The sequence below is a fragment of the Melopsittacus undulatus genome, chromosome 7 (genome assembly GCF_012275295.1).
Source record: "Melopsittacus undulatus isolate bMelUnd1 chromosome 7, bMelUnd1.mat.Z, whole genome shotgun sequence".
Lineage (NCBI taxonomy): Eukaryota > Metazoa > Chordata > Aves > Psittaciformes > Psittaculidae > Melopsittacus > Melopsittacus undulatus.
Window position 1 is genome coordinate 29,199,725 of NC_047533.1, and position 16,344 is coordinate 29,216,068.

The 16,344-nt window shown below is 37.6% G+C and overlaps 1 protein-coding gene across 1 annotated transcript in view; it reads left to right on the top strand.

Moving 5' to 3' along the window:
- CRACD (capping protein inhibiting regulator of actin dynamics) overlaps positions 1-16,344 on the top strand; it is a 67,646-nt gene that overhangs the window by 895 nt on the left and 50,407 nt on the right. The gene's annotated exons all lie outside the window — the stretch shown is intronic.

Below are 16,344 nucleotides of genomic sequence, written 5' to 3' on the forward strand. Positions count from 1 at the left end.
GTCTGTCTAATGTAGAAATGCTGTCTTTGTTTTTGCACAAAACAATATGGTTCTGTTATTCAAACTTATTTATGTGATTTAGAGAATCTATCCTTTCTAACCAACATTACCCTGTAAATCAACAAAAGCTATTCGTTAACTAAAAGTTTTGCCTTACTTGCAGCTGTCTTCATAGGATGGTTTGTGTTGGAAGGGACCTTAAAGATCACCTAGTTCCAACCCTCCTGCTTCCCAAAATGTACATTTGATTTGTATGTTATGTGGCAAGAGAATGAATGATAAGCAGATATCATTGACAACTCTTCTGAAATTATGAGCTGGAATACATTGGCTTGTTAAGAAAAAAAGATTCTGTTTTCTTGGGATGGTCATAGTCATGAGGTCATTTTTGTATCATAAAAGCCTACTACACCTCAGCAGATGGTACACAGGTGTTTTTGAAATACCAGTTTGTAAGACATTGTCTGTTACTGTATTATGGGTAGGATATGTTCTTAATTTTTCAAAGAAAGAGAGTGTGCCACCACCAATGAAAAGTGCTCTGTGAAAGTAGCGTGCTTCTTACTTGCTCTTTTTAACTTCATATTTCCATGGCACTTGTAAGGATTATGGATTCTGAGCTATCTTCTCTTTCCTTTTAATAGACTTCATGTTTTGCATACAATGCGTCAGTTTTCAAATACCATATTTTATACTTTGCCGAGTAAAATACAGTACCTGTTGGCTTCAAAGAGCAGTCTATGAGTGTGGTCAGTTGCAGTATCATCTCCAGATTGTCTAATACAAATTTCATAAATAAAGTATGCAAGACCTAAATTCCTGTATAGAATTTGCACATAATTTTTCTTCCAAGAGAATTAAAGCTAGTTTTCTTTCTGACAGCGTACCCAGTGTTCTTTCGTAACCCACCCCCGTATCCTGTTGTTAAAATATTCTGCTTTTTACAGCAGATAATAGTACCAAAACTTTAATAGGAAATAATTTGTACCAGGAGTAGAGATTTTGCTTTATCCATAAGATTCTCCTTGGTGTAAATAATTTTAGAATATTTTCTTCTTCTTTGTTTCATTTGTTCTTTCTTTTTACCCAATTCTGATTTCTCTTACAATAACTGATGATTATGGATACACTTAATTGTACCAGTAACTTTAGTGGAAGCACAAACAAGGAATTTATGAAATGAGTCACTGTGCAATAATTAACTATGCAAATACTCTATTTCCTTATTTTAATGAAGAAGAGATCCTGCCAAGAAGATACAGTTGAATTAGTCAACATAATGTTGTAACGTTTGTTCATGGTTAATTTTCTAGGTTTCTAGACCTTTTTATGCTACACTTGTAATGAGTTTTCCTGATAATTAGAATAAATCTCAATGTGAGAAGTACCTTGATTTGTGAACTCTCTACATATTATTAATGTGAATGAACTGTTTGTCTTCTCAAATTTGCTATCACAAAACCAGCGAGGAAGTCTTTCACTATAAAAAGACTCTGATTTCATGCTCTTCTGCAACTCAGCCTTAGCTTGCTTTCTTGCAGAGCAATGTCATGCCCTCCTGCTAGCCCAGTGCAGGCGTGACTTCGCACACCAGAGAAAGCTGCTCATGGTGGTTTGCCCCCTTGGTGCCTCTGGCTGCGCAGGGCTGGGACCCGAGGTGGTGAGCTGTAGAACTCAGCTGGGTAGCACCATGCTTGCACCATGTGAAAAACTCTTCTAAAACACTCATCTGTGCTTACTAGAGCTATGTCTGCCCACTGCATGGTCCTCCCCAGCCTGTGTCCTGTTTAGAAGGAACCAACTTCCTTGTCTCCTCCATGACCAAAAAAGAGCCAACCAAAAAGATGACCTGAGAATTGCAACAATCTGAAACGGTGTTCACACTTCCATGGAAAGTATTTTCTGATACGCAGTTGACTAATTAGTTCAGAATATCACATCATCTGCAGAAACGGACAGAACATTGCAGCAGGAAACTCGTGTGGTTAAATCCATCTGCTAATTGCTGTGGGGCAATAATTACAATAAAAAATCTAAAAGATTTAATCAAATATTTTTATGATGTGAAAACTATGCTGTGAATTTCAAATATTTGTTTCTTCTATCATCCAGAAAATCTCCTGGTTTTGTGTATTTCTCTCTGTGAACAGCATTGGAGGCTACCAGTTTCTGAGTCTAGGTGCTTAATCCTTGTTCTAAGAGGTGTGAGATTCATGCCTACTGTTTATCAGGTTGGCAACCTGTAAGCTTCTGGAAGTTGAGATGGTTGGGTTTTTTTTAATTATTACTGTCAGGAGAAGGCAGTAGGTAGATCTGTTACAATGAGGTAGCTACACCTGAGTGCTGGGATCTCCAAGAGAGCCTAGAGGGGGTGAAGCTCCTCCATAGAAATTTCTTCTGAAAGCCAACACTGTCATGCTGAAGAACAGTTATTCTTGATCAACTTGCTTTGAAATAATGGTATGACAAATACAAGTAAAACAACAAATGAACAAAACAAGTTGCCATGTCACGTTTTTCATGTTCCATAAGCCTCTCCATATCTAACTTAGCTCATTAACTTTTGCATCTGCTCTGTTTCCCTAGGAAGCTGCCCAGGATGCAAAAGCTTGTCTTGATAATTTTACAAGAATAGTTTTTTCTGCTTTTACTTCCCCCTGACAAGACGGATGGTATATATCTATGTTAAAATCAGAGCAGTACTTATACTACAGTATTTATACTTTATATTCAGCCACTAGATGACTCTATGTTGTTGAAACTTTGTATGTAATATAGAGTAAGACTTTTGGTAAGAGGAGTATAAGAGCTTCTAAGGCAGAGGTAATTTTTGTGGAATTATTAGATTGCAGTAGTGTTGCTTAGTTCTAATTAAATCTGTTTATTTTAATTACCAAGTTATAATTGGAATTAAAATTTTTATTCCTAGTTAGATTCAATACTTCCAAGCAAGATTTCCGTGCTCACCAGGAGTATTTTGGAGCAATTTGTATTTCAAAACAGGGCTCAGACTGTGGAGCTTGACTGGTTTTTTTCAATGTGTTCAAAATTTCTTGTGTCAAGAAAGTTTTTTCACGCAGCCAGAAGTCTTGTTTGCAAAATTTAAATTCATTTCTGCTTGGAGTTTTATTTTTGTGGTCCTACCAATGTCAGGAACTTATGCTGTTTACCCAGCTTTAGTTAGGCTGTGGGCTGCGTTCTTTTGATTTTTTCTGTGCTGAATTCTGAGAGGATATCAGTGTATAGCAAAATTATCTAGGTCAAAAGGTGATTTATGCTTCCTCTAGAACTTTTAGAACTGGGTCAATTAAAGGATTGCCAGAAGTCATTTTTTTGTATGGCTGCCCCTCTGCTAGAGTTTTTAAAGTTCAAAATAGGATCTTAAGAGTACTCAGGAATTCAGGTTTGTAGGTTTGGGACAGGCAAAAACTGACACAAATCCTGATTTGACTTTGCTAATGTGGTATTTGTGATGTCCTGCCTTGAGTGTCCAGCAGTAGCTAAATATTTTTATAAGCCCTAATTCAGGAAAAGAGAATCACATGCTTAATTGGAATATAATTTAGTGCTTCCTTGAGCTGGAAGCTCACTGGGCCTTAGTGGCTAACTAGGAAGGAGGGCAGTAAAGCTCTTCAGAAAATTCTAAAAGGAAAAGACACCTATGTAGGTATCATTGCTTAATATGATACAGCATGTTAAATTCAGTACAGGCAATTGACTGACTACCTTGTTTGTATTCAAAGATTTAAAACTCCAAGTGGCTTTCCTCCCCTCTACCTGAATGAATCTCTCAGCTGAAATGCAGCTCAGAGACTTACACAGCCTTTAAAACCTTCACGTGCTACTGTTATTTTTACTTCATGTTGCACTGCACTCATTGAACTTCTTGGAGGTGTGTAATGTCTTTTTAACTGGCAATAGGCAGAGGTGTCTTCAAGACGAGGTCCTTCTTCAGCTCCGTCATCTTTATCATTATGTAGAAAGGGGAGCTGAACTACCCTGTTCTGTTTGGATAATGTTTCCCACTGCAGGGTCCTGCTGAAGTTGCTAATTTTTGTTGATATAACTCAGGATAAAAAATGTCATATAGTGCTGGTTTGTATCTTGCTCTTTTTCCATATTGCATATGTTATTGTCTAAAAGCAAGACTTCTTCCCCAAAAATAATGGTTCTGGAGAAGAAGCAAGAGTATGAAAAATATGTAACCCATAGGCAAGTTTTATTAGAAAAGCTCCTCGAGGCCTTTTAAACTGTTATTTTAATCTGGATATATGTTTTACAGGAGGACAAATGCCATAATTTTTAATGTCTATCACATTTTTATGTCTGGAAGATATAATGTGCCATTATAATACTCCTGTGTAATGAAGGCAGTAAAAGTATCTTTTATTGAGCCTGTTAATGTAGTTTTTTACCCCTTGGTGAAACTTCAAGTATGGAAAATACACAGGTAGATAATGTAATTTGAAGAAAATAATTTTCTGCAAAAAGGATTTCCGTGTACTTCTACAGCATTCTGGTAGCTAATGCAGTGCTTTATACTGTAACATTGTTTTACGCTATTAAACTGTTAAATACAGAGTTCACGTATGGCACTATTTGCTTATTGTGTTAAACAGAAGTACTGCAAGTGCTATAGAAAGTATTTGTTACATAAATATATAACACTATTAGTTGTTTCCATTAGTGATCAGAGGAAGTAATTCAGACAGTAAGACGGAAAATGTGTTCTGCACAGTATGATTTTCTTATTACAGCACTCTGCGATTCCTTGGCAGCATGACTTACTGGTGCTGCTGCATTTTGTTATGAAGCACAGCTATAATTTTCACATATTAAGTATTTCATAAAGTAATGACTATTGTACCCTCACAATACTGCTACTGCATAGTTCCAAAGCAGCCTAAAATGTAAGGCATTTTACTGCATGAACAATGATTTAAAAATAAGGGAAGCTGAAGCTCTTGTTTGATTTCAGATTCTGAGTGGTTACATAAATGTGTTATGCTATACTTCTTGTTTCAGTAACATTTGAAAGAAACCCCAAACAAACCAAAACAAAAGCACCCAGAAAAAAACATGGCTGCAACTGAAAGCAATACTAACCAAAATGTTCACTCTGACATACTGGGTACTGATGAGTCAGGTACTGTAATAATAACCTGGGTTTTGGTTGTAAGTTAAAGAGACAGAACACATTTTCAGTTTATTTACAGAGGAAGCTTTTTCTTCATAAATTACTGCACAGAATCTGCTTATGCCTGTGTCTTGCAGTTCATTCTCATCATGGATGGCTCTTCCAGTGTCTTTATTGGATGGTCTGGAGAGTATTTCATCACCTAGGCTAGCAAGATCCAGGTATTTGTATAGAAAGTCTAAGTTACAGATTTTTACAGCAGGATTTGATTTAGTGTTCTCTTCCTTGCTTCCCTTTCTTTTTTGCTTTTCCACATCATTTCAAGCTGCAGTAATGTTCAGCTTAATTTTAGTATTCTGTGAACAAGAATTGCTGTAAGAATCAATATTCAGTTTATTTTGTCTTTCCTCTTTTAAGTGTAGGACTGTTAATTTCATTATATTTCTGAGTACCTTGTCAAGGTGAATGTTCTTGCTCTTCAAATATGTGTCCAGTTGCTTAATATACTTTACCAAGAAACTTTCCTGATACTGAATCTATACTTTCTCTGGCAATGTTTTGCCCTAGAAAACACTTGGAGATGCCTGAACAGCCCAACTTCACTCATTCTTCTGTAGTCTCACAGCAAAAATCAAAGTTTAGTACTGAAAGACACAATTGTCTTTAAGGAGTCAAAATGTAATTTTTCTATTCCCAAACTTATGGGATTTCCTCTCCTAAGCTATAAAAAGAGAGCTGCCATAAGAAAATCTCCAGTGATGGAAACATAGGAAGGAATTATGGCACAAAAAACTGGATCATAAATAAAACAATTCTTTTAGGTTCCAGCTCAGAAAGTTGCCTGAGGAGAAAATTAACTAATTTCCTCAGTTGTGGTTTTGATGTCTTAGTTGTGTACATCATTAGTGGAAACAATACCATCTGTATATTTTACTTCTGCTGAAGTGTTATTAAATAGGGTGAAGACATCTTTCTTATTTTCCCTACTCATTTTCCCAGCTGCCCTCATGGAAACCAGCACCTTTCCAAGGAAACCGGCTCAGTAATTCTAGAATTAATAGATCAGATAATGCATTTTAAAAGACTGTCACATGAAAATGAAGGGCACCCATCATCACTATACCTTAAGAACTTGTAATTAATGTTAAGTACATAAGGGAAATTTATATCACCTTTGTGATGTCTGTACAGAGTTGTAAATGAACAAGACTACAGTTCAGTCAAGTTGAAAGAGAGTATGAGTATTTATAAATTAAAAGATACAGAACTTATTTATGGAAATCTTCATTCTAAAAAGCATAAAGCATTTCCAAAAATGATTGAAATGCCTCTTAATCTGCAAAGAAATCTGACCTTTATAGAGCACTAGTTACAGTATTAGAAGTTAACAGGACTTTCTTTGGCTTTAAAGATTTGTAATCTATACCAACTAACTAAAATTTAGCTGAGCAAGATCATTCCACCCATGGTGTTTTTCATTTTAGTGTAATAGAGCAGACCCAGGCTATCCACCATGTAAGGGCTTGACTATGTCGGTGGCAGCAGGGAGTATGGACAGTAGAAAGACTTTTGTGGGAAAGACTTTGTTGTTTGTGTTAAAATATATAGTTGATTTAACTATAAAACAGGAGCAAGGAATTTTAGATGCCTGCACTAAATGCCAGTTTCTCGTTATGATTTAAAGAAGTTTGGAAGAACTGTGCAATTGTAGCTCTTAAGAGTTAAAATACTGCTGAAAGTTAGCCCCAGAAAAGTCAAGCTCATGAACTGCCAATTTTCTTCTAACTTCATGACCTTGACTTTGAAATCCTCAAATCGAGAAGGCAGTGATTTTAATCTTTATTTGGGATTCACATGTAGCTAATCTTATTTAAATCCCCTCTACCTCCTTAACTTCCTCCCTGCTCTTTTCCTTCTGTCAGCCCTTTATTCTTCATCTGTTTGCCTTAAAGGTCCAGGGTGGATGACTCAATGGTTCCAATCTGTATCAGCTTAGATACCAACTCCCATTTAGGGATAGCAATATCATGCTTTAGCTCAGTAGGCAGTCATGCTTTTTAAGCAATTTTGACATCTAGAACATTCTTTTACTAACTGTTGACTGCTGCACTCCTCTCTGGTTCAGAAAAGCATGGTGTCTGCAGTCTTTTTAAAACACAAAACAAAAACCCAGCCCAGCTCTTGGCTGCACAGATATTACCAAAGGTAAAACGTTATGGTATTGTTCTGTGTTCATTATTTTGAATTGGCCAAAACACTGAAAATGCTTCTGTTTCTTTAAAATGGTGTGGTATTTTGTGCTGTGACTACTACTGAACGTCTAGTTATTTGAGTGAACAGAATAACTTCGTGTGTGTTGAGGTGTGAGGTGACCTCATTATTCCTAAATCTGTTCCCGTTTTGTAGCACTTTTTAATCAGCTCTACTCTTTCAGCTGCTCAAGTGGTTTTTATTTCTGCTGTGGTTGTGTAACAGAATTTTTTTGAAATGTCAAAATCGCAGCAACATAAGTTGGTTAGTTGAGCCAACCTGGTAGAAATTCAGCTGCTCATAGATAAGACAATAATGGAGCAAGATCAAGCAGAGTTTGTAGCTTAATAAGATAAGAAGCAACACTTGCAAGGCTTTACTTTGATGCAAGCATAATGATTGATTAATAAAAGAGATGCTTCTTTTGAACCAAGAGCTCTGGTAAAGATATTAAGATTTATCATTTTGGTTCTGCTTGCAGAAAATCAGGGCTTCAGAGATGCTGTGTAGAAGACTCTGGTAAACTCTTGGTTCCCCGTGTGCCTTCAGATGAGCATGTCATGGGGAGCACTCATAGGCACTCTGCAATCAGTGTGGTTTTCGGGGCAGAGGTGCACATCCTTGAGCTTCTGCTCCCTTTGACGCTTTGTGTTTCTGCTGGTGCTGAGGACTGTGCTGTTGGGACTGTTGATCTGGAAATGGGGTGCTTGTCCACTCACAAGGAAATTAAAACAATTATTGCTCAATGTTTACTCAGTGCACACCAGCACCCTTGCTGGTCATTGCCTAGTTTCATTGCACAGTTTCTTTGAAGAAGCAGATTAGGGGTGGATGACTGTATACCATTGCAAAGGCCATATGCTGCCTAATTTCTTTTGCTAACTTGAGAGTTGTTCCATTTGGACCTCCAGCATTTAAAGGACAAATGAGAAACAAGTATCCAACTATGTTGCTTGAGAGTTCTCTTTATTGTCTCCCTCATAGTCCCTATGGGACATGTTTTGTCTAAATAATGTATCCAATCTCTTCTATCATTAAGCACCTTTCAGAAGCTTCCTGGTTTCTAATGAAGTGGTTTTTGACTGGTTCACTGTCTGCCACTCTCTTTTGATTTCTCTTATTAGCTTTAGTATTTCCCACTGACTGCATGTAACTTGGAGCACTTTAGTGAGTTGGTAATCTGTGGGGTTCTTAACCAGCAGGTAAGTTTTCTGATCAACTGTATTTCCTGAGTTAAAGATCTAGTGCTTCTGCTAAACTATGGTTGCATTAATAACCTCCAATATCTACAAGTACATATGACAAGGTTTTAGCAATCCCACTGCTTCGATTCTCTGTCACATCCAAAATAGGTCAAGATGAAACATAAAGTCAGCAAAGCTGTTGAAAGGAGGCAAAAATTCAGTTTGGCATCAGTGGACAGCATCATTGCCAATTCAGTGATGTGTTATTTAATTACTCTCCATAGAAAAAAAAAATGTAAAAGCAAACCACTCATGTACCTAAATTTTATTTATTATTATTATTATTTTACATGAACTGGAGTTGGTTGGGAAATAACTGTTATCTTTTAAATGTCTACTATATTATACTCTTTAATTATTGAAACCTATTTTCTTGTAAGTCAATTGAAAAAGAAATAATTTTCTCTTTAAACCTTGACTGCACAGAGTTGAATTTTGTCACTTCACCTTTTAATCCTCTTTCATTTAGTGTCTTGATGCGTGAGAAAACTTGTATTTCAATTTTCATCCCTGCTCAGTCAGAGGAAAGCTGTGGCACCAGTGGCAGGCAGTTTGGGTGTGACTGAGATAAAGCTGATATTAGGAAGTTACAGGGGGAGTGTTTTCTACCTCTTCATCACAGGGTTGTTTACCAGTTGTTTTCATGCCTGTTGTCTGAGTGATGCTGCTCCTCAGCTGCTGTTATAAAAAGTCCTTTGATAACCTTGCGTGATGATTAAACACTGCTAATTGTTCTCAGTTAGGAGATTGTTTCATGGTCATTCATGCGTCTAGCTTTGATGCTAGATTAGGTTGCTCCATCTAAAAGGTAGCTCTTTACACCCATGCTTTTCAATATTGTAATGTCCATCTCTAAGGTGGATCTCAGTTATGTGGTTTGAAGTGGTAAAACTGCAAAGGACTTGAATAGCTGCAGAACATGCCCAGGGGAGTGACCACAGCTCTGATCCACAGTGTTTGCTTGGGTAGTCATGCAGCCTCTCTGATGGTCCTGAGCCCTGCTGCCTGAATTAATCCTGGCTTTCTGGCTATTAGGAGGGATGGTAGATCAAGTGTAGTGATGAGAGAGGAAGGCTTGAGGAAGCTGGGTGAAGTGGTTTATTTGCTGCAGGGAATCTTCGTCTGTCAGCTGCTGGAGTGGAGGAAGCAGCCCTTTTAAATGGGTCAAAAAGGTCAAAAAGCCATGCATTTCTGTCAGACCACAGTAGTTTCATCTTTCTAATATTCTTTTTTTTAGCTCTTTTTAATTAAAAATTAAATTGGGTGAAAGTAATTCTCTTGGCTCCTGAGAATGTTTCATTAATGAAACAAAATGTGTCCCTAAAGAAAGAAGTTTCTAAACTCATTATTACACATAAGTCTTAACATATCTACCAAAAAATCAGTGTGAGATACCTCAGAGAAGAGAGTGACAGGAGAATGTTACCTCAAGCTTTTTATTTTATCTTCTCTCATTTTCTGTTCAATCCTATTTGCCTGTGTTTTGGGGAAATGATCCTGCCTATATTTCCAGTGCTTAGCAAAATGAGGCCACTAAGCAGCCTGTGATTCTTCAGTGTTTCTCCAAACGCACTGTGTTTTTAATTGACTTGACAGAAGGAGATACAAGAAAACAGATATTATTAAATGTTCTATGTACAATGTACAGTGGAATAACTAAAATTTTCCTCTATAAAAGTTTTTATCTTACTTACTTCAAGAGCCTCTCTGATTGGCATGCAAGTGCTAAGGACCTCTGTTTAAACCAGATGATAACCATAAACTTTGATTTCTTTTCACATTAAGAAAGTACGGTCTGTCTTTACATCTTGATTTTTATGAGAAGCACTTTTTGGTCTAAACACACATGTGAACTTCACATCTTTGGGATGTGGAGGCCTAAGCTTAGCCACTTGTTGCTGATCTTTGGGTAAAACTTGTAAAACATTATTTTGAACACACACCATACAAGAATTTAAAGGACAGCATTAAAACATTAATTTCCCATAGAGAATTTAACTGCATTATAAGCTACTTGGTTCCCAGGAGACTGAAAATTAGACCACACATTTTTATGCTATGTGGGATCTGGAAGCCTAGCTTTACTGGGTATATTTTCCCTTAAATCCTGGTTGCAAAGAGCTGTTCATGGAAGAATGTCACCTCCGTGAAAGGAGCTGTTGGAGCCATGGGAAGTTTCATCCAAAGCACAGAAGAGTACTGTAACAGGCTTGCTTTAGCTCAGCCTAAGTTGATTGAGAACTGCATAATGAAGTCCTTTTTAGGTTTTATATTCAAAACTTTACTGCTTTCTAAGAAGGATTTGCATCATTGTTTCTTCTTTTATAACAACGCAGGCTGCTTATTGCTTGTCTTTATTTCCTGGTACTATAGGATGCTTCAGAAAATACTAGTGTCTGGCACAATTTATCTTGGAAAAATCCAGCCTCTTTGTAGTTATTGCCATTAAACTTGTCTTGTAAAGGTAAAAGCATGGATGATAATACAATAACAAGATTTTTCTGACTTTTGAAAAACTGCTGCCATTATTCATAGCATGTATAAAGAGTTGCCTAATATTCCAGGTATACCTTGCTGCCCTTGTGGAAAAGGTAAGCTATTTTTGGCTTTGTACTTGGGGAAGACTGAGCAAAAGCAGTTATGTAAACTAATGTACCAAATGAATATCACATGAAAGATCAGCCAGGAGGTCTTAGCTATCAATCTGAAATTACCTTGGCTCTTGCTAGTTAAAACCTCCCTTAGCGTATTCCACAGGGAGAGTGCTAAATAAAAGCAGAGTGCTGAAATTCATGCTGAGCTTGATTTGTAAGGCTGTTCCTACAAGCTTCCTGTCATGTTACAGTATGTCCTTCAGAGTTCTCTTAAAATCATCAACAGAAAAATCCAAACAAACCCTTCTCTTTGGTGATTTCATGGCTTTTGTTTCTTCCTCAGAGAAGATCAAGTCTGGAGCTCTCTGACTTCATCTGAAATTGTAGGCATGATCAATTTGTTTAAGAAACCTTGTAAGTACTTGGCTGATTCTGTAGATTATGGAGCACATGATGTCCTGTCATTCAAAAGCTCACTGTGAAGTTTTTGTGGCTCAGTCTGGACTACTTTCAGCGGGGAGCTGGCTGACGGGGGAATGTGCTGTGCTTATTGTTTTTAAGCAGGGGCTGCTGCTAATGTGTGTGCTGCTTTTGTCCATTTTTATGGCAGTCGTAATAAATAGCGTATGTGTGGAGTCAAATCCAAAACAAAGAGGTTATTCTGGTTTATGTTTTTGCAGGTAATTCCCTGTGGCATCACTGAGAGCTTTTTGCACCACTGTGGGAAACTTGGCTTCCCCAGTTTGTGTTATGTCAGATGTTGTGCTTTACCATACCTTTTGAAATGGTCCTTTTAATTGATGAAAGCTTAGAATTTATGGATTTAAATTTTGAAGTGAATAGAAAAGTATGTTCTCATTTAGGATCATCTGGATTATTTTTCAAAGTTGTCAAAAAGTTTGCTAATTTTAAATCTTACTACTATGGTTCTAATTTCAATAGCTTTCCCTGTGTAAGTTGTCAAATATCTTTCAGTTGCACTGATACTAACATTATTTCACTTTTATTTCTTGCATTGGATTTGCAGAGGTTATTTGACAAATTCAGAATTTACTTGAGTTAAATGATGTGAATGGACTGAAGCAGTATTAAGTTGTACTTATGTATAAATGCCAAGCATGCTACCAAGCAGTGGTGCTGGATTCATGTGGTGTCCTTCTGTTCACCTCTTTGTTGACGGGGTTTTGGGGCTTGAGGTGGGAGTGGGATAGGGATGGGGGAGAAGGTTTTATCTTTTAACACTTTTGACCAAAGTGTTTATAATAAACAGGACTCGATTTCAGCATGACATGTTGACTAACATCCTAACATGACAAAAGCTTTAGTCTGTTTTCAGGTTTCCTGACTATATGCCAATTCCAGTTCAGAAGTTAATAGTATCTCTTTTCACCGGATTGCATGAAATTCCACATGAGCTTGTGCTACTGAAAAGGTATTGAGAGGGGAAAAGTCTCTGGCTTCATTCACTAACTGCCCTTCAGAACAAGGTGTGAAGTCCCCCTGTCACTGACCCTCAGGTCAAACGCTTTCCCAGGGAAAGGAGAGAGGAAGGAATGTAAAAAAAAAAACCCTTGCTTCTCAAAATGTAATTGAATTGACTTTAATTATGGATTTAAAGGATGGGAGCAGTAAGATTTACTTTACATGCACTATTGAGGAATTCATGTAGGAAGAAGAGACACAAGTGTTTGAAATACCTGGCCAGCTCTCTGTTGTCATCTGGTAATAATTCACACGGCCCTTTCATTTGTATTTTGTTGAGAAAAACAGAGTAGGCTTGAAATATAAAGAAGCTCTTAACTTCCTATGTGAAGGAGTGGGAGTACAGCTTGTCCATTCAGTACAAAGAAAAGAATTTACTTGTGTGAAGTTTTCAGACTTTTTTAGTTTTCTTTATGCAGCCAACTTCACCAGTGGTGTTGTGGGAATGAAACTGTTTCTCATGTGGCTTTTACACTTGTGTTAGCTGTTATTAGTTAAGTCACAACCAAGCTGCAAATTCCAAACCCAGGGCTTCCCAGAATCTGGTTCCTGCTATTGTAGAAAACCATTTGCTACACAATTGCATTAAATAAAAGAGTGCATTGCTGTCTTGTTTTACACTGGGTTTTGTGGTCGATTATGGTATAGCACTTCTGTAAAGACAAAAATCCCTGGCAGCCAGCTGTGGGGGAAGAGTGATTCAACCTCATGTGAGTCTTCTCTGAAAGTTGCTGTTCTAGGAAACCTGTGTCCATGGCCACTGCCTTCTTTCATTGAAAAAGGATTGGCTAAAATATATCTGGTTTCTATGAGGGTACTTGTGCTTCATGGATAGGATTAAAACTAGAAAGGTAAAGAATATCTACAATTTGCAGCCATCTAGCTGAGGTGAGTGATGACAATTTTGCATGCCTTGGTGGTCTTGTTCATAGAATGTGCTTCTGTGCTAGAGCTTTATTTTGCCTTTGTTTTCAGTTTTCATTTCCTTTTCCATCCTAGTATGTGCAATGTTTTCTGATATCTGTCCCCCACATCAAACTTTCTCTACCAAAATGGGTAAAGAGCGAATTTTGAATGTTATGCTATTAAAATTTTGTTGGTAACATCTTATTTGGGATATTTGTTTGTTTGTGATTTCTTAAGATGCATACAATTTATTTAAGAGGTAATTATGACTTACCTTACTCCTATATAAGCATTAGCTGAACTCTAAAAAATGGTAACATGAACACAGGTGAGGTATACATCCACAAGTACTCTAAATAGGATATCAATGCTTGTTATACATGGAACATGAAGTTTTAATAGCTCATGTGTGGAGACAGCCACTAATTGTCTAACTTGGTCATTTATAATGAAGGCATTTGTTATCTTTGTTTTATAAGTTTTCTTTCAGAAATGTTGGGATGCATGGTCTGACTGCCTCTCCCCACTGGTTAGTGGTGAATTTCAAATTACTCTTCTGCTGCTCGAGCAGGATGGCTGCTATTGGAAATGCAACACTCAGCTAGGTGGAATTCTTGTCTGCACTGTCCTTGCCATGCCTGCATTAATTTTTCCTAATTACTAAACAACTTACACTTAATGAGTTGCAATTAATCAGTACCTTTTCTTTGCTATACATACAAAATTATACTTCCAGTAAAATGTTTCTGAACTAGTTAGAGATCTTGACACAGTGTAGTTGGGAGACTTCTGTCCTTTAGTTTACTGGTTTGTTATTAAATATTAAGATTAAAATCTTGTCTCCTTAATCCAAAGATGCAGTCTTTTCATGTTGTTGTTCTCCCATGGCAGACTACATTAACTCTTGTTCTGGAATGCTGTTTCTCTAAATGACATGTCCTCTTTAGCTTACAGAGCAGAGAACTTGTCCCATTTCACAATATAGCCTTAAGCAGGGATGACCAGCTGCTCTGTGGCTACATTTGCCCCAGCTGACTACTCAGGTGCTGGAGGGCAATGAGAAGTTGACTCTGCAGGTAGTGCTTGGGCTATCCTGAAGAACAGGTAGAGACAAACCTTACCAGTCTGATGGCATGGTCCAGGAGGGCAGGGCAGAGAAGAATAGCTATTCACAGTGAGGTTAGGACCTCAAAACTTTCTAGCTCTGGCACAGAGCCCATTTCAGCTGAAGAGAGCAGGATGCCTCAGTGGCTGTGCATTTACTCATCAGCTCCTTGAGAGGCTTTGCTTTTCCCCATTGTGAATCTTTGAACAGAGCCTAAGATGTTTTCAGTAAAAAACACAAAGTAAACTCCCTTCCCCCTTCAATTTGGGCTTGCTCTGCTGGATGCCAAGTAATGCTGGTAACTCTGCATAAATTACCCAGGACTGAGGTCTTGGAGCTACTGCTTGGGTTCCTGTTGTGCTGTGAGTAAGCACTGTCTTTCTACCATGGCTGCAAAGGGTGATACTGTCTTCTGGAGAGTTTGTTTCACTGGGGGTTCTGAGGACTCTTCTACAGGCATTTTGTTTTTGTGGCAGATGGTATAAATAAATGGTCATTTGATGTTAGAAGGAAGTAACACAGATTGCCTACTTCTTGTTGTTCTTCCTAAGATGTAAGGTCTTGCATACATTTTGACAGTCATCCTGTCTGCCCTTTTCCTCAGTCATGGTTAAAATACTCAAATAATTTTTTGCTGCAAAGTAGTGAAGTGTCACTCTTTTCTTTTTTTCTTTAAGTTTCATTAAGTGGTTATCCAGATGCTATCTGTATTACCTACTGCTAGAGCTTTAGGATACAATGTAGGTGATACTCCTGCAGGAGTCTGTTTACCAAAATCAAGTACATGTATTTGAACACCCTTTAGTCACATGTCTGACTGTGGTTTCCAGACTGGCACCTGCAAAATAAGTAGCAGCTTCCCTCCTATTAATAAATATGGATATATAACAGGAAGCTGTATGTATTCTTTCCAGGATCTTTTTTCTTTGGGTCTCTTATTTTGTTGTGATGTGGTGTAGTTATGCATTTTACAGTTTGGTTCCAAATGATTTACAGCAGAAAAGCAGGAAAAGGAAAAGGAGAGACTGCTGTTTCTCTTGCAATTGAAACATACCCTCTGTTGGAAAAATCTTGGAGAAAATGTTGCTCTGCATTGGCATCACAATGTATTCCTGCCCTGAGACTGGCATTTTTCTTTCTTCCATCTAATATGCAAGATACGGTCTTAAAAAGTGAAGAAGAGGGGACAAAGGGGTGGGAGAAGCCTAAGCTTAATTTGTACATTTTGCAAAGTTACCTTGACATAACTGGCAGTGCTGTCACTTTGTATACCTAAATTAAATGGTTCTTTCCTCTGACTGTCCTGGGTGGGTGTTAGTGTGCATATGGTTTTTGGGCTTTAGCTCTTCTGTTTAAAGAAGAATCAAGATTAGTGCAGTCATTTAGGATTTGGGTTTTTTTTTAATGCAGTAGAAAACTTGGTATGGGGACCTAGAGATCTCACAGAGGGCCAACACAGCCACTGGAGTGGCTGTTCTCTTCACCTTGGACTTTTGGCTATAAATGTTAATCTTCCCTCTCTGCATGCCATAATTAAAAAGACTGTCCAGACACAAAGCAACTACTGTGGGTTCCATCAGTTTGACAGATCTTTCAGAAATGATCATGTGAGGAAAACTTCAAAAA